At 42.4% G+C, this 19,262-nt stretch overlaps 1 long non-coding RNA gene across 2 annotated transcripts in view; it reads right to left on the bottom strand.

Moving 5' to 3' along the window:
• LOC135183532 (uncharacterized) overlaps positions 1-17,419 on the bottom strand; it is an 87,680-nt gene extending 70,261 nt beyond the window's left edge. For both annotated transcript variants that reach the window (XR_010305588.1, XR_010305587.1), the window contains exon 1: positions 17,096-17,419. This is a non-coding gene — a long non-coding RNA (uncharacterized LOC135183532). The remainder of the gene's footprint in view (positions 1-17,095) is intronic.
• Between the last annotated feature and the right edge of the window lie 1,843 nt (positions 17,420-19,262).

The following is a 19,262-nucleotide window of genomic DNA, read 5'->3' as shown; positions in this document are numbered from 1 at the left end:
GCAAGGCAAGCATAATGACCTCACCTTGGGCTTTAGCATGTAAGCAACAGTAGGAGCTTTCTAAAAGGCTTGCGCTCAAAAATGACTTAGCATTGTGTGGGTAGAGTAAATGAATGACTGAAAATACTCATCTTCTCACTTGAGTGCTGTAGGCAACAAGTCTTACAAACTTAGATGGGCACTTTGTTGGTTTTGTATGCTGACTACTTCCAGATGGTAGTACTTTTGGAGTAAGAATATTTTTACAAGGTACTGTTAAACATACATGACAGACTGTAGCTTCCCCTTCAAATAAGGGAGTTGTGTTTTGCAAGAGACAGTAAAATAAGGTGGCAAATGAAGTAACAGAACAGCATAACCTTCAGCAGCAAATTGCACTGCTATATTTGCCTGTCAAGAAAGCCTCTATGGAAACTACAGGGAGAAAACTAAAAGACCGAACCAAGAGGGAAACTATTTTTAGTATACTGGTTTTTAACTTATGGATTATACAGTAGAGGAGGGCAGAGAGAGAGTTTATGTGGAAAGCATCCAAGGGATCCCTGAAAGGTAATTAAGAAACATAATTTCATATGTTACTGTACAATCTTCTAGTGGCACATGTGCTTCCCATAGGGATTGCTGTTCTGGAAAGATTTCCTGACAACTCTCCTGAATTTTACAACATCCCATTCTTTTAATACAATTTCAAATCATTCTGTCATGTTTTAGTGCAAACACACAAAGTTCTGCCTATGGAACTTAAGATGATTTGTAATGGTAAGTGTTTCCACTTTTTTTTTCCCCCATGATGTTTTTAGTTTGCTTTTACAATGCCTTGGGTGGGAATGAGAGTACCTGCCCAAGTACATGAGTTTCCAGAGCAGGCAGGGACTGAGGAGGGGCTGCTTAGGCCACTCAACACTGACATCATGTCCGGCAGGGACTGTAAAGGGCCCTTATGAAGCTGTTTATGATTTGCTGCAGGGTGGGCTTGGATGATGGTGTTTATTTTTGCAAGTACTCCTGGCTTTACTTTCTGTATGCAACAGCACAGTCTGAATCTTAATCAGAGATTAAAGTTTGTGTCTTGAGATAACAGAAAGAACTAGGTTCAACTGCTGATGATCAAGACATTCCTGATACACCTAAACTTATTTCCTGCTCTCAAGAACAGAGCCAAGACCCTACAGCCTCAGAGATGGATTTGCAGGGAAATCTTTAAGTCAGCTAACCAGTGGGTGAGACGTGATGGAGTGGGCCAGGGATTTAAGTATGTGTGTCAGTGCTTCCACATGTAGCAGCTGCAGCCACATATTCTTCACAGGCCTGTCTGTGACTGCCTGGAAAGCCTGAGACTCTGTGTGACCTCACTAAGGCAACTATTACACCCATTAGCTCACAAAGAGAAATTATGAGAAAGAAAACATGCACACATGCTTATAGATGGAGGGTGGATGTAGCCTTTACATGAATGAGAAGCAAACTGTCAACTGGAAAAACAAAGAAGGGTGCTGAAAGGAGGATGTGGCAAGTAAAGACATTCTATTCTTGGTGCTGGTGCTACCCCACAATGCAGCTGGCTTGGCTCTTACCCAGAGAACTTAATGTCAAGTAGTGGATATGAATATGGTCTCTCTGACTCTCCTTCCCTACAATGCTGCACCTGTAGTCAAAAGTTAAGATAACGATATGAGATATGTGTTTGAGTGCTGACTGGCTGTAGAAGAATAACTGATTTTTCAGCAGCTTGATGCATTAGTCATCAACAAAAGAAGAGAGCCACCAATTGGAAAAACAGATGCTGTAGTACAGGTGAGGGCAGGATCATCAGCTTATTGCAGACGTGTGTGTTGTCTTAGACTATCAGGGCAACCCATGCAAGCATTATGAAGATAATTTTGCCATTTTAAACTATATTAGCTCTGTTACGAACTTGTCAAGAGAGGCTTCAAGAGAAATACTGCATTTTCCTAGGAGGCAGCTGGACTTGATTTAACCCTCAGCTCTCACCAGCCATACTCATGCTCACTGACTCTTGTTCCTATTCTTTTTCTGGAAAAGAATCAGTCTTCTGTGTTTGCAGAAATTGAGTACAGATTCCAAGATTGCTGAAAACTATAAATTATATGCCTTTAGTTGCTGCTTGCAGAAGAAGTCACAGCTGTTCTGTTACTGTAATTCAGTCTATGTTGGAGTCACAAAATTTGTCTGTGCCTTGGTCTCTCTCAAGTTTCTAAGCCTCTGCTAGGTCTGGAGCAGCAATTTAAATGGGATGTGTGAGGCTGTTACTGCCATTTAGGTAGCTCTTCCCTTCTAGTGAGTTTCAGTTCCCTTCTTGAATCAGTTGAACAGATGTGTGTTTTAGCTCTGCTCATCAGCTTGACCTATTTTTGCTACAGGCACAAGAGAGGCTAGTGTAGCAGCTTAATTTCTCATCTTGGCTTGTCCAGCTGATTTTACCACAGAGAAAGAGGATGCCTCACATGGAATCATCCAGCAGCAAGCTAGAAAGAAGTAACAATCTGTAGGAAGGGGTCTGTTCAAAGAGAGGGTGTTACAAGAAATAAAGGGAGGTGACCTGCTACTGGTATAAGTAGATCTTGAAGATGATATGGGTCTGCAAGCTAGGCCATGTTAGCACCTTAAAAGGAAGGTTTTTCTTTGGTTCTGACATCTTTGGAAAGAGATGTTGTCTTTGTAACTAACTCCTTGATTATTTTGCACCAGAAGTCATGACTGCATTTCAAGAGAACGCAAAGGAAATCTATACATGCTGGAGATTTTTCTCCAGACTTAGACTTTAATCATCTGCTTGACATCATAGAACTTTACAAAGATGTCATCCATGTCAGCTCCTCCCTTTTTCTTCTTGCTGCAGTTTGCTTCACACCTGGGTTTAAGTACTGGTTAAACAAATCAGAATTTATGGAATTTACCACACTAAGCTGCTTTTCTTATCTTGTTCCCATACAAAGTATTTGCTCATAGAGTCGGTGCTCATCTAACACTTTATTCCCTATGCCTTCTAAAGAAATAAAGACATAAATCCAAAGGCAATATTTTCCATGTAATAGCTGGTGCTATGTATCTTGTGGGTTTTGCAATAAGACACATAAAAATATTGCAAATATTTTACAGGCAGAGTGAAGAGCTCCTTCATAACTGCCTGGTTACAATTCAAGAAGGATAACTGGGCAAAACTTCATTTATATGGGAATAATCAGACAGGCAAATACAGGATAGAAAACAAGTGGCTAAGTCAACATTATTGTGCTGTTGTGGAAAAAAGCAAACACCATTCTGGGATTTCTAAACAAGAGTGGAGCCTGTGAGATCTGTGCAATAAGCCTTCAGCTGTACTGAACAATGGCAGGGCTTTACCTGAAATACTGTGTGGAGTTCATGCACTGCAAAAAGAATATGAACTACTTGAGAATTCAGACAGTAATGATGATAAGCAGAGATTTAGACTCTATCTCATGATGAAGGATGTAAGAACTGAGGTGGTTTAGAGTCAAAAAGAAGGCTGGAAAAGGGAAAGTATATTCCTCATAAATGAGAGGCTCTTTGAAAAGGAAAAGGGGAAAATCTTGTTTATACCATCTATTGCAAGAGGTGATGTGCTTAAACTGCAGCAAGAAGAACTTAGGGTTCTTCTTAATGAAAGAGGAGGTGAAATGCCATGATCACTTGGTGGGAAAGTTGTGAAGTGTCCATCCCTGGAAGATGCAGCAAGTGGAAGATTACTGAAGGTCCTTTCCTAGTCCTTATTTCCTTTGAATCTGTTTTCTATTAAAACACCTTTGCTCTTTAGATTAATTTTTTGTCTTGGTAGTGAATGTTCTTAGATTGTATCTGTATCACACATGCTTGTGTAATCCCAGTGAAGGGGATGCAGAACACTGGAGGGCATGCAGGATCTTCTTATATTCTTGTTTTTCTCTGAAGAAAAAGACTAAGGTCAACACATCACTTTAGCACAAGGAAAGATTTGTTCTGGGAAAGCTTCTTGCATACTGATAGGCATCATCAAGCCCCACCACACTGACACTTTTCTGTCGGGGACAGTCTACACTGATGCAAGTGTGGTCTCAAAACAGCATGAAGTCATTTAAATCTGTGCTGCTGCTGAAAGTGTTAATGCTTGAAACCAACCTGACAAGCTCCAGGTCCATGATCCAGCTGTCTGCATGAGATCATCAGAGCCCCTGCAACAACTGGGTAAATGCCTTTGATCACTTGACCACTCATGCAAAAGTGAACCCTATGATTAAGGCAAGAATATCCCTACTAAAGAAGTCAAATTGAAGAATGAAGCTACACTCCGACTTTGTGAAAGTCAAATGGCAGTTACAATTGCTGGACCATAAAAGGGCCATTGCTGATATCAGTTAAGACACTTGAAAACTCAGACAGGACTAACTGAAGGCTAGTATTGTGATAGCATTTTGAAAGAGTAAATGAATTAGCAAAGGTAAACACACACCTTACAGCCTGGCATCAGTACTGCTAGGGCATATCAAGGACTTGATTAGCTGAGAGTTTAAAAGGAGATGAATACTGATGCTAGTGTGTTAACTGAAAGTATATGTTAGTCTATCAGAGTTTTCAGTAGGATTGAAGTAAAGATTTAATGGGTATTGGTATTAGCATGTTCAGATTTCCACTTAATCTGTCAGATGTCTGTCTTGGTATTACACAGACTTTTGATTAAAGGAGCAATCTCAAAATAACTGAACATGTGGAAATCAGCACTAAGTAATTATACTTCTAATTCAGTTCTGTACTGCTATGTTTCTAGGTCTGTGCTATTTTTAGCACAGTATTTTAACCAATAATCTAGAAGAACAACAAATCAATATCCCCTATCATAAATCTACCAGTGATAAAGCCTACAGATGTCTCCATCAATAGCAACATAAAGTGAATGGCAGGTCACTGCTACTGCATGATGTGCAGGCAAACACATGCAATGGTAACAGCAACATGTGAAGTCTCACTAGACCTATAGTTACAGGAGATGATATTGGGACTTGTTTTGTAGAACATGAGAATAAGAATTTTGCAGTAGCCACCATGTGTTGCAAATCATCAAAAAAAAAGCCAATACAATCCTTGGACATATGTACAGGGAAAATAATTTTAATCCTGCACCTAACACTGGAATGACTGCTGCTACATCCAGCGTAATGCATACAGTTCAGGATTGATGCTGCAAGGAGAATTTTCACCTTGAACAAGCAGAAACAGAAGAAAACATTGTCTCTGAAACAGCTTCTCCCATGAAGTCCCTGGTCCATCATTCTTAGATTCTCTTCAATTACAACTGTAATTCCTCACATGTTCACCTTAATGTGTTTTGTTCCTACCTACAGATTTTTCTTCAGCATATTCTTGCTACATTTAAACACCTATCTCTCAAGGGCACTGTATTCCTCAAAGTGGAGTGAGGGGCAAAAAAATAAATGAGTACCTAGACTGAAAAAGACACAACTCTCCCTTGCTGTGACTTCCAACCTAAGTCCCAGTAATGAATCAGCAGAATACACTCTGGCCTCTCGGAATCCTGCAGTCACATACTTCAGCTGCCCCCTGCCAGCTATCCTCTTTTCTGAATCTTCTGGTTAACTCCCAGCTGTTTCTGCCTGCCTACACACATGGGAAACTTTGCCTTCCTTACAAAGCAAAATGTTTTACTAGAGCCATGGTAGAAAAGGCAAGTCAGCTTTAACTAAAAGGAGCATATCCTTCGTAGTCCTGTATTTTCTAACTAGTTTGTAAGCATAAAGAGTTTGGGAGATTAGTTTGCTTTGGTTTGCCTATGAGTGATCTAATCTCACTGCATTAGCTACAGCTGCTATTCCTGACCTTATTCCACTCTCAAAATATTTTCTATCCTGAACCATATGCTTCACATATAGTTATTTATAGAGTTTCACTAGCTAAGCCTGCCAAGATGAATCATTCCTCCTGCAAAGGTGTAGTGGGATATGCAGCAGAGTACTAAGAACATTAACTTGGTTACATAGCATAAATAAAATCATACATGTCAGTTGTGCATTGCTGTGATAAAAAATTTACTCAAACTAAAAAAAAATTCTAAATGATGTGGAATGAGCTTTCCCAGACTATGTTACCCAAGGGGCAGGGAATACATATCTTTACAACAGAATTAGGCTATGTTTGTGCATGTTAATTACAGGGACATCATCAAACACATCTCTGGATTTAACTGCTGATGTCTACATGATTTTGACCTACTGTTGTTTCTCTTCCTGCACCACTGCCAATTTTGCTGGTGTAGAGAATAATCAGAAAAAAACTTTATCTGTCTCTCATTCAAAAATGACTGTCTGTTTTCCCTTAAGATACCTTATTGAATTTAAAGGATATCTACAAAGGATTTTAGAACATCTCAGGTATAGTTCGCAGCAAGGAGATTTTTATGCGCACTTGGCCTTTGGCAGTATGAACTTAAATAGGTTTCTATTTTCTTCACATCTACTGTTTATTCTTGCTCCCACCACATCCTAGTTACTATGAAACATGTAAACTTTATGCCAGAGCAGACCTCCAGCCTCTTTTCCATCCAAACTGGCTGAAAACATCATCATGCTCCTCCCAGGCAATCTGGAATGCCTTCCTTCACAGGATTATCACATATTCAGAGACAGTGGAAGGACTTCCCTACATCAGCTCCAGGGCAGTCCCTGGCTTAGCAGTAAAAGCACTTTCAAAAAAGGCAGCAGATGAATTTCCTGTTTGGGTAGGGGCTTTGGGGGTTTTTTGTTTGGCTGTTTTTTTGGTGGGTTCTGATTACTGATGTACCATGTATGGCAGGTATCCATCTCCACCTTTAACTGTGAATTGTTGAAAGAGATGTTATAAACGATCTTCACGTGGAACTTGGGATTTATGGCAGCTCCTCCAATTTCCTGATAAACTGATCTCTCTTCAACTCGAGGTGTTTTTTCCTCTGAATTCCTGAGAACATGGTTATATGAGCACTTCAGCATAAATCTACAGTGGTCCACAATGTCCTACCCACTTTTCTGCTCTTGTATGTTCCTGCTTCCCTGTAAGAGCCCTGACTTGTTTGTTTGCTTCCTTCCTTGGTATTAGTTTTCAGACAGATAATGTTCTTTGGCCTGATTCAAAGGGTTACTATGTGCACACCAGAGGTAGGACATGAAAAGCAGCAGGGAAAAGGTAGTGTGTTACTGGAGAGGAACAGAGAAGAGACAACAAATCTTTTCTGGTAGCAGTCCAGACATTTGCTGTAACCACACAACAACGGCATACGATAACTTCTTAGGCAGTGCAGGCAGTTTGGAATGAAGACTAGCCCAGCATTTTCAGAAAACATCTGGTTGGAAGAGACCTCAAAGATTATCCAGTCCAACATTCAATCCAGCATTGAAGGGTGAACACTAAATGATGTCCCTAGCCCCAAGTCCACAGGCTGCTTAAACACCTCCAGTGACAGTGACTCTACCACTGCCCTGGGCAGACCATTCCAATGTTTGATAATCCTGTCTGTGAAGAGTATTTCCTAGCAGCCAGCCTGAACCTCCCCTGGTGCAACTTGAAACCATTTCCTCTAGTCCTTTCACTTGACACCAAGGAGAAGAGAGCCCCTCCTTGCTCCAGCCTCTGTTCAGGTAGTTGTAGAGCGCAATGAGGTCTCTCCTCAGCCTCCTCTTCTCCAAACCGAATAGCCTCAGCTCCCTCAGACACTCCTTGTAGGCTATATGCTGCAGGCCTTTCACCAGCCTTATTGCCCTTCTCTGTACTTCATTCAGAACCTCAATGTCCCTCTTGTATTGAGGGGCCCAGAACTAGATTAATGAGGCCAGACATTTATAGTCATGTCAAGCTGAGGCAAAAGATCCTTTTCTAGATCTCTCCTTCACATGTAATGAGTGCTACATAGCATTGCTAGGATGAAGTTGTTTGGGCATTTATTTGCCTTGCTATTCAAGAGATGTCAGCTTTCCTAAACATTTTTGCAATGTCTGCTTTAATGGTACTCGTTCTAAGCAAAATATTTTGTGTTGTTTGGAAAAATGTAGTCACTAAGGAAAAAAACAGAAGTACTTGTAACTGAAAAGAAATATACCAGACCTTGTCACTGTCCAGCAAAATGAGGCCACTTTCAGTGGGCTATATGTGTGCAAACAAACACCCTCCCCTGCTCCAAATAATCTATCATTCTGACCACGCTCTTCAGGGAATATTCTGACTCACATTATGTGTGATAGGCACTTTGCAAGCCAGAATTTCTGGTCCTGTTAGGGTCAAGACAGATGTAGGCAAACCTGATGGGTAGAGCCAAGGTAGGTTTGAACAATATTGTGAGTCTCCAAGGTGCCAAAGCTGCTCAGCATACAGGCCAATCCCTGGACTAAAGAACACCTGTCTGCTCTAAGTGATGCCTGGTTTCCCACAGTCCTGAAGTCCAAACATGTAATCTGTCCTGAAAATAATGAGATAAAATGTGCTTTTTTTAAAGAGATCTATGGTAAGCAATGGATTCTCCCACAGCACAACTGGAATAGATCTCTCAATGCACAATGCCACATCTGTTTCTGGAAAAGCACAACTGGAGCCAATTGAGTGATCTCACTGGCCAACAATTTCTTTGAAATAGTTTATCACATATATGAAAATACATTGCATTACATCACTTCAGAAGTCATCTTTGCTTTCATTTAAGTTACAGTATTTTTCTTGATGTTTAAGCTTCAGTATGTGTGACTTCAGTGGCATCACAGAACACATTGAGAATTGACAATTTTGTACCTGCATATCTAGGCAGTTGGAATGCAGCACCGGAGAAGTTAATTATACATATGTAGTATTTAGAGGTTGTTGTGGAGGCAGGGAATTAATGTGGCCAAGTATAGAAAAATAGAATAATTTTATTCTCCTGCCCCCAAAACTATATACAGAAATTAATTTAGTTTTTAATTAGCAGATTTGGTTTGATTGAGAAGATCTTACAAGGATATCATAAATTTGACTATTTTGGAAGTCAGGAAATGGAAAAGGCTAAACTACTAAACATAGAATTCCCCACTATTAATCAGGCTGAGCCAAAAGTTTACCACAAGTGAGTCAGGCTGTCTGAGAGAAAGGGCAGTCCAGATGCTCACTCTCTTTCAAAAGACATCCGAGCCTCCTTAGCTTGCACAAAGGGTGCTTATGGTGGGAAGCCGTCCAAAGCAGGGACAGTCCTGTCCCTCAGGAGCTTATCCTTCAGAGCACCAGGGGACTCTTTCTGCAGGAACTATCCAGGCAGGGGAGAACTCTAGGGTGGAAGCCCCAAGGCAGGAAGTACCCCAATATTTATACCCTTCCTAGACAAGGAGTCAAGTTACCACTGCCTAGGCATGAAGACCACAGCCAATCCCCAGCCCGATTCCAGCGCGGGCACTGCACGGGCACACCTTGTGCTGGAAGGGCCCTTTGCTCCTCCTCTTCACGCCTGCAGGGCAGGGGAACAGGTTTTTCGAGCCTTTCCTCTCCCATTCAAACCAGAGGGAGAGGAATTTTGGGGTATACAGGGCTCCAGGACAGAGGTTGAGCCGCAGGTATTTAAGAATTATAGAACACTTGTAAGGCTATTTCAGCATCTTCATCTCCAACGCACACACACATGTACACATCTGAAATCTATATCCCATATGGAAGACCAAAGTTTTCCAAACTTAGATTACTGGCATTTAAATAAGCAACCCCAAAACTCAAATAAAATACTAGCATCAATTGGTAGAGCACGCTAGCACTTCACAAGAGATGTAACATTTTTGCACTTATTCTCCTCGAGGCACAGCTGAAGAATGTTCAGACAATCTCAACCACAACCATATCAGGACAGCATTAAGTACACAGCTCAAGCACAGAAGCAGTTTTTTATGTTATACCGCAGACAGTGGAGGCTTAGACATAGAACTGACAAAAACAAATGCATTCTTGTCTGTCACTTATTCACGTTGTGTTGTACAGAATAAGCATGAAACATTAAGATCGCCAAGAAAATGGTTTTATCACTCAAAGTTACATGCAAGCAGAACTTTCAGGGCGAGAGAGAGGTAATAAGGTTAATATTTGTTCCTGGAATTAAGTCTATGACAAATTCTAATTGGTTGGACGTCCCTTCTGCTTCCTTTAACAGATCTATGTTATTTGATCCTCCACTTTTTAGCTTTTCTGGTGCAGAAGCTAAAATACATCAAGAGAAACAACAGGTTTCCTAGATTATGTTCAGCTTCAACTCAGTTGCATTCAGTAGCTAGCATCCTATCATCCTATCATTCCAAGTGAGGATGACCTACTGCAGACATTTGTGTAACACAAAAACTTTGAGAACTCTTAAGAGAATTTATTGTTAACTTTGAGCATGGGCCTAGAAGCTACACCTAATACACAGACTATACTCTTGTGCTTCACATCTTTGCCAGATACTAGAATTTAAAGTTCAAGCTGAAAGTGCAGCTTAGCCAGAACCACACACAAAGTTCTTCACCAATCCTATTCCAGGACAGTTACTTTTAGCAGGGATGTTGATTCTTCAGTGTTGAAGAACAGACATCTGGTTTTCTAAAACTGTAGGTAGAACCTTTCTTTTTCATACCACAGAAGAGTTTCTTCATGATGGCAGTGTTCATTGCTTTCTTTCACCTCTTTCCCACCTATCTCATCTAGACTAGGTAAGACCAACCTAGAAGAAAGAGTCATGATACCATTGCAGGAATGCTGCAGTTTGATCTTCAGAAGTACCCCTAACCTCCTCTTTCTACATCTTGACAGTCCTTTGAAAGTCAGAGGAAAAGCTACTGAATTGATAGTGAAGTGGCCTGATAAGAAAGGCTGAAGATGACAGCCACTCTTAATGGGGGAACAGAGCCACACCACTGTCTTATGATTTAAGAATATACAATATTTCTCAAAAAAGCTTTTTTTCCTTCATGTGATAGAAGATATCACTGTAATCTCTCTCTCTTACAACCACACCCTTTTTTTATGAACTCGATGATTTTCAAGGTCTTTTCCAATCTAAGAAATTATCTGTTCTTATACAGAAAGTATATGTTACTTAGTTGCAATGTATACTAGTGGATGTAAAAGCACTTAGTGGAAATCCAAGAGTCCATGAACCTGGAACACTTCCTTACTGGCACATTTTTGAAGAAGACTGAAAACATGCTTTGCTCTTTACATTTCACTCCAATGTATACCTCTCTCTCTTTATATTAAAAATGAAAGTTTCAGTCATCTCACCAAGACCAAGTTCTGGTCTCAGATCTGCAAGAAGTCTGTCAAAAAGCAGTAAGAGAGAAGATAAGGGTTCAGCTTCCTATGAGCACACATCTTTGAGTGGTAAGTCACGGGTGATATCATTTCAGGGCTCTGGCACTGGCAAAATGTGCTTGCCAGACACAGGAAACCAAGAAAAATAAGACAAACCACAGAAGCCTCCAAAATTAAATATTTTGTATAGTTTAGTAAGAAGATGGATGTTCTCACTGTGACTGACCTCCAAGAACTAGATTTTGAAGCCAATACTAATATTAGCTTCTTTTTTTTTTAAGTCTCTGAACATTCATAAGACAGAACAATTCAGCATAGTTTTGATCAGCTTAAGGCATAAACTAATCTTTACTTTACTTAGCAGCTGCAGATCAGGAGAAGAGGGTTTCAATATTTTTTATACTGTTTATCATTAAAAAAAACACAACTCTTTGATGGTTTCTTATACTTAGCAACTATACATCTCAGATGTCAGTGCTCTCTACACTTATACTATAAATTATTTATAACCAATACTTATATTACTTAGTCCTAGATAGTTTCTTACAAAGTCCACTGTAATTCAAGTGAACACTTGTGATGGTTTGGGTATTACCTGCACCCCCCCACACTTTGGAAATCACCCAGACTAGACTCAGACAGCTCTGGAAATTGAATGAAGCTTATTATTTACAGCTAGCACAATATACTACAGTATATACAGAAATGTACAAGGTAAATACAAAACCACAACAACCCTCCCAGAAACCTGAGTCACCAGGAGGGGCTCCCAACTGCACCTTCACCTTCCCCCTACCCCTATCAACCTTACCCCAGTCCCAAGGAAGAATGGAGGTTCAGCCAGGGGGTTAGGAAGCAAAGTGGATTAGTCAAAGAAACGGAGGGTGAGGTTAGAAGAGAGATGCAGCTCCAAGCTCGCCAGCAGGAGAAGTACCTTATCTATCTTTTGATTCTTATTTTTATACATCTCAGCAAGCCTATGAGTGCAGTAGACATCAGCCTTGTTTTCCTTCCACAGCCTATAATCCAGTGCTTCTCACCAAAACATTCTAGCTAGGCTCAAACTAGCACAAAACTGAAGGTCATTGCATTTGTTACTAAAACTACTCAAGTTAGCATTAATTAATTTGAAATTATCTTCATTGGAGAAAAGAAGTTGAATCAAGCTAAATAAAATATTTAGTTTGGACAAATTGGCTAATTGTTTTAAAAAAATATGCTGATGATACAAGGATGACTGCTAACTGACCTCAAAACCTCCATGCTCAGATGCCTTAAATAAACAATTATCTGCTGAAAATGTATTCACCAACTAACATTGTATGATTCTGTTCTACTTAGAACTACTTCTATTTGTGTCACAGGAATGGTTTCTGTGACAGGCGTTTCTCTGGTCATAAATTCTGCACAAGAGAATGAACAAGAAAGCTATGGTCTGGATTTCAAGTAATATTACCTTCTGTACTAAATTTTAATATAATTTTTAGCCAGTGTTACTAGCCATTATGTAGCAACAACTGTTTCAGCAGTTCCAGATGTGATAACAATGCCAATTAACCAAGGTTTGTAGTCAGTACTGATTCCTGACAGACTCTTCCCAAATCAAGACACAAGAACCCTAAACACAGTAGGTATATTTATTCAGGTTGAGAATAGTTTCCTCTTTGAATGATGGATATAAATATGACATATTTTTTCCAAGATCATCCAGTCCAACCTAGCACCCAGCCCTGTCCAGTCAACTAGACCATGGCACTAAATGCCTCATCCAGGCTTTTCTTGAACACCTCCAGGGATGGTGACTCCAACACCTCCCTGGGCAGCCCATTCCAATGCCAATCACTCTCTCTGTGAAGAGCTTCCTCCTAACATCCAGCCTATACCTTCCCCATCACAACTTGAGACTGTGTCCCCTTGTTCTGTTGCTGGTTGCCTGGGAGAAGATACCGACCCCCTCCTGGCTACAACCTCCCTTCAGGTAGTTGTAGACAGCTATGAGGTCACCCCTGAGCTTCCTCTTCTCCAGGCTAAACACCCCCAGCTCCCTCAGCCTCTCCTCACAGGATTTCTATTCCAGGCCCTCACCAGGTTCATTGCCCTTCTCTGGACACATCCTAGTATCTCAACGTCTCACTTGAATTGAGGAACCCAGAACTGGACACAGCACTCAATGTGTGGCCTGACCAGTCTTGAGCACAGGGGAAGAATAACCTCCCTTGATAAAGATAAACCAGCTTGTAAATGAGTTGCTTTGTTGCTCTGTGCACTGCCTTGATGCTTTAAACCCTGTCTACACAGAATTCTGTCATGCCTCAGTTTACCTGGGAGAAGCACAAGTGCCCAGCACGTGCCCTGCAGGCAGAAAGTAATTGCCAAGCACTGTCTGGAACCAGGACTGTCAGCTGTAACTCATCAGGAACCCCGCTGGCAGGCAAACAGCTGCCTTAACTATGCATAAAAGAGTAAGCACCAGGTGAGCCAAGAGCCCTCAGTAAGCTGTACCACTGCAACTCACAGTTACAGCCTGCAAGCAAGAGGAGCTTTGCACCCAAACCTCCATGCAGCTTCGACGCACTGAGTGAAGCAGGACCCTGTCCTGGGGTCTGGGACTGAGCCTGAGGCGCAGAGAGCCTGCAAGCCCCAGGAAACTCTGAAAGGCTCCGTGCAAGGTCGCAGAGCCCTAAGTCAGCATGTGGCTCAGCGCCACTTTTCTTCGTGTTTAAACTCGATACAGCGTGTACTGCATTCTGGACTGTGAGGGCAGCCCCTGAAAGAGTCCACAGACACTACATTTGAGTGAATAATTTCTCTAAAGCCTGTTTGCAAAGGTTCTCTGCTTAACTCTGCGCTTTGACTAGCTGCTCGTCGAGCAGCATTGCCCTCTCGAGTGCCCCTAGCGCGCAAGGGGCATATTGCGCGGCAAGGAACTCCAGTTTAAATCACCGTTTGCTTTCTCTGGGTTTGCTTAAAGTGCTTAGAAGTGTTTAAGACTGCCCTATATACTGTATATATCCTCTACATATCTTGAGCAACCAATTACAAAGACCACAGGGTCTTCACCCTGACCACAGGGTCAGCAAACCCCCCTATATTAACAAATAATATTAATAATTTTATTAATACCCACCTTGTCATAATTAAACAATTCCGTAACAGCCATGTTTCTTTCCCTTGCTACTAAAGAGGTACTGTCACCTTCTGGCAGTGAGTCAAGTAACCAGACAAAGAGGTTCTGATTTACTTCCAACTGTAAAGAACTGCCAAAATTAAAATTCATTTGGCTTCAAATCAGAAAATTCCACTATTTTTCAGGAGCTCTTTCAGAGTTTGATATTGAGTTCTGATAAGTGCCAAAAGAAATCATTACTGAAGAAAGATTATAATAATTTACAAGAAATCAAATAATATTGTTAAATTTAACTAGTATGAGCTTAGAAGAAACAAATGTAGGCCCTTCCTTGATTTGTTTTCTAATGTGTGGCAAACAACAGATAAATATTGTTGAACTGACCTCCTGTGGTGGTTTGGTCCTGGCCTGGGGCCAGACACCCACCAAAGCTGCTCTATCACTCCCTTTCTCAGAAGGACAGGAGAAAGGAAAAATATAACAGAAGTACAGGAGTTAAGATTGAAGCAGTGTAATAGGATGCAAAGCCAAAGCAAAGGATGCATGCAGAAGCCAAAGCAAAGATATTATTCTCTACTTCCCATCAAGCCAGATGATGTTTTAGTTACTCCTGGGAAGTAGCACTTCAATACACATAGTGGTTACTCCAGAGGACAGACACCATCAATGAATGCCTCCACTCTTTATTCACTTAGCTTTTCCATCTGGGCTGACATCACATGGCATGGAATACTCCTTTGTCAGTTTGGTTCAGCTGGCCCTGATGTGTCCCTTCCCAAGATCTTGCTCATCTCTCACAGCCTGCTGTTGGGGGCAGGGAGAAACACTGAGAAGGACAACCTTGGTGCCAGGCTGAGAGGTACCCACAACACTGATGTGTCACCAACACCCAGCTACATCACTGCAAAACACAGCACTGGAAAGATACTCTGGGGAGAATTAACTCCAGCTCAGCCAAACCAAATACACCTCTTTTAATATAGCAAGTAAAAATAACACAAACCAAAAGGTAGAAGACAATCTAGACTTAAAATACTAAAAAGCAAATCTGTCATTTGAGTGCTTGTGCTATTTCAAGTGTTGCAATGATTTCTCCTTCATGCAGGTACTTAAAGTGAATGTTTTCCAAGAAATAAACTGGTACTCCTCAAGATACTGGACTTGAAACAAGCTGAACAAATCCCAAATTCCTCTTTGAGACATGCTGTAGAAGTTAATGCTAACTTCTATTATTCTTTGCATTACTTTAAAACCAAAACTTCTAATCTTGTCTGTCTTATCCATACACTGTCTATGCACCTCTAATATTTATAGCTATGGTCCAGGTTGTCATATATATACACACACACACACACATCTGTAACACTAAACACTTACTTCAAAAGGCATTACAGAAACATTCCCAAAACAGGACCTCACACAGGTATCTGTCATGTTCCAAATCCAGAGTTTTACAGCTGTTAAAAGTAAGACTTTGCCTGGATCACAGGAGTCTGGGAAGAATGAGAGCTACTGGAACAGAAACTAATCCTTCACACAGGGCAAGTCTCTCTGACAAGCATTTTTGCACTCCTCACCTAGTGTTTCCTACAGTCTCCTATATGAAGGAAGAAAAAGTGTAGTCTCACTTTCCATAGATAAGACCTTGAAATGAACAGTACCCTCAGATGGTGCATTATGAGACACATAGGCTGAACTTTGTGATGAGAACAGGGAAGAAGGGTTTACTGCAAACAGGGCTGTAACTCATGTCATTCACCACTGACCAACAGTCTTCAGTCTAATGTGAAATTCTTAAAAAGTGACCACAGATGATAAAAAAAAGGTAATAGAAGGAATTTAGATGCAGCCCTATACATAAGGCACTGAATTTTAAACAGATGGAATGGTATCTTTTATTGTGTTACAGAAGCTACACAGGACAAACCTCATTACAACCTCCTTTGAGGTAGTTGTGGAGAACAATAAGGTCTCCCCTCAGCCTCCTTTTCTCCAGTCTAAACCAGTTTCCTCAGCTGTTCCTAATGAGACCTGTTCTCCTTGCCCCTTCACCAGTTGCATTATCTTTCTCTGGACACACCTGTCTCAGTCTGGAGAAGAGAGATTTGTTCTTATATATTCCCATGCTGTGAAATTAAGGCACAAGTGGTGTGGGAACTGAAGAAGGGAGTCAGCCAGAGCACATCCCTGACACAAGATTAAGGTTAGAAACATAGTAAACCAATACGCTAGCCTTGTGTAACATTTGTACAGCAGCATAGTAAATTTAGAACAAAGAACTCAAAGTATTCTGTGCCAAGATAGACAACACTTCATTGTTATCCAATAAGAATGTTGAAAACAGTCTTTTACCCAATCACTGTATTCCATAACTGGTAGAGTTACCACAATTTGTAGACTGGCATATAGAAAGACTGCTGCTATAGTAATAAACGGCTTTGGCTTAACTACTATATCCACATATTCTTGTGTTGCTGTTACTTTGTCCATCACTAACTAATATATACAGTGAAAAAGTGGAATCAAATACCAAAAGCAAGACTATTTACTAAAGGATAAAGTGAATGGAACAAAGAAAAAGACAGAAGGGGAGAGAGAGAAAAAAACACAGAGAGAGAAGAGCAGGAAAGGGATTATATTATCACACCCCAAACCCTCCCCCAAGATACTTACTTTAGCTGGAGGAGGTCTGAGGAAGGGTGCCGCTGGTTTGGCTCGGAGGAGGTGTTCCCAGGTTCGTCCTTGTCATCGGAAGGGAGAGAAAGAGTTTCCAAAGTCCTTTTCAGTTTGTGTTACCCAGGAATGTTTCCAGCGAATGGTGTCTTCAGTGGAGCTCTGTCTTCTCCAGGAGTTCTTCTTTTCTTCTTACAGCAGGCAATACTTAGGGCATGGCACGGCGGTGGTGGTGGTTAGCGGAGAGAGGGTTCCTGGGCTGCCGTTTTCAGGCAGGACGTCCATGGTAATGCCTCCTCTCGCACACTCTCTCTGGTGCGTGCCGAGTGCCTTTTACTCAGGTTTTGTGCAGCTCCACCTGGCCACCCTGGTTACATTAGTGCATAAATGACTGCCAGGTGTGCTACCAGTGGGCAGGGCTGACCCAGCAGGAAGGTCAATTGCAGCAATCATTGCAGGTTCCCGGAGTCCTTGTGCCTGCAGGGGTCTCCAACTTCAGTACACGCATCCCTGGGCATTCGTGCGAACCACCTGAGCAGCTGTTGTCCGAGGGAAGCAAAGATGATTTTTATCTTCGTTGATTTACATGTACGAGAGACACAAGATTGAGTCTCTTACACCACTCCAGCAACTCAATGTCCTTCTTGTCGCAAGGGCCCCAAAACTGAACGCAGTACTAAAGATGTAGCCTCACCAGTGCTGAGGGCAGAAGGACAATCACTTCTCTGGTCCTGCTGGTCACACCATTCCCGATACAGACCAGGATCTGTTTGGTCTTCTTGGCCACCTGGGCACACTGTTGATTCCTGTTCAGCGGGTGTCAATCAACACCCCCAAGCTTTCTTCACTGGGTACCTTTCCAGCCACTCCGCCCCAAGCCTGTAGCACTGCGCAGTACTGTTGTGACCCAAGTGCAGGCCCTGGTACTTGGCCTTGTGTGGTGGAAGGTCCAAATTGCACCTAAAATACATATCCAAGACACGTCCTAACCACACACCTACATACTCACCTTGCCACCCCCACCCTCTTTCTCCTTCTGGGGCAGGAAGAGCAGACAAAAGCCTTGGTGCCTCTCAGTCTGCCACAGAAATGCCACGGTTGGCGTTGTTTTGCAGCCTGCCTTGTTTCCGGTCAGCGTGCCGGGCATGTGCATTTTCCCTTTTTTTGGTGGAATGGCCTAAGATTGGCTTAAGGCAGGGGTGCTCAAACTACGCCCCCCAGGCTCCTCACTCCGGCCCGCCGCTATTTACAGACCCCCTCCCGCCGGGCGGGAAACCGAGCGGCCGCTTCCCGCCACTCAGCCTGCGCGCCGGCCCCGCAGCCCCAAGCACCGCCGGGCCTGGGCGGGAAGCGGCGCCTCGGCCTCCACCTGCCCCCCCCACGGGGCGCCTCTCGGCTACGGACCGCGCCGCCGCCGCCGCCCCGTCCTCCTCCTCCTCCTCCTGTTTCTCACTGGCACTCGGCGAGAGCAATGATGTTCGTGGTTCTGCGCAACTCCCAATGTTCATCGTGGGACAAGTGAGTCCTTCGGTGTCACAGAGGAGCTTGCTGCACTGAGGAGCACCAAAGGAACAACTACAGGAGAGGATGTGCATGAGACACTTTGCCAAACACTGAATGATTTGGAGCTGGACTGGGGTCAGCTATTCAGTGTGACAACTGATGGTGCTCCTGGCATGGTGGGGCCCATGGAAGGAGCGGCTGCATGCGTTAGCCAAGAGATGGACAAACGCAACCATTCACGTCCCGTAGCCATCCACAGCATCATCCACCAACAAGCACTGTCTTGTGAGCCACTGAAGCTGGAGTGTGTCATGAAAACTGTGGATTCTTGTGTTAACTTCATCGGAGCTCATGCACTAAACCACAGGCGGTGTCAGGAGTGTCTGTCTGAGCTAAATGCTGCCTCTGGAGAGGTTCTGTACCACACAGAAGTCTGTTGGCTGAGTCGAGGGAGAGTTTTGAAACGGTTTTAGGAGTTATGGTTTATGATTTTCTACTTTCTAAAAGCAAAGAAGTGCCAGAGCTCAGAGATGTAGAAGGGAAATAGCACCTTGCATTTCTGAGAGATGTAACAGAGCTGCTCAGCAATTTCAATGTCCAGCTTCAAGGAAAGGGGAAGCTCACCTGTGAGATGTATTCACATGTGAAAGCATTTCAAGCCAAA

This window comes from Pogoniulus pusillus, chromosome 18 (assembly GCF_015220805.1).
Source record: "Pogoniulus pusillus isolate bPogPus1 chromosome 18, bPogPus1.pri, whole genome shotgun sequence".
NCBI lineage: Eukaryota > Metazoa > Chordata > Aves > Piciformes > Lybiidae > Pogoniulus > Pogoniulus pusillus.
The sequence above is the reverse complement of the archived record's forward strand: the minus strand, read 5'-3'. Positions and strand labels throughout refer to the sequence as shown.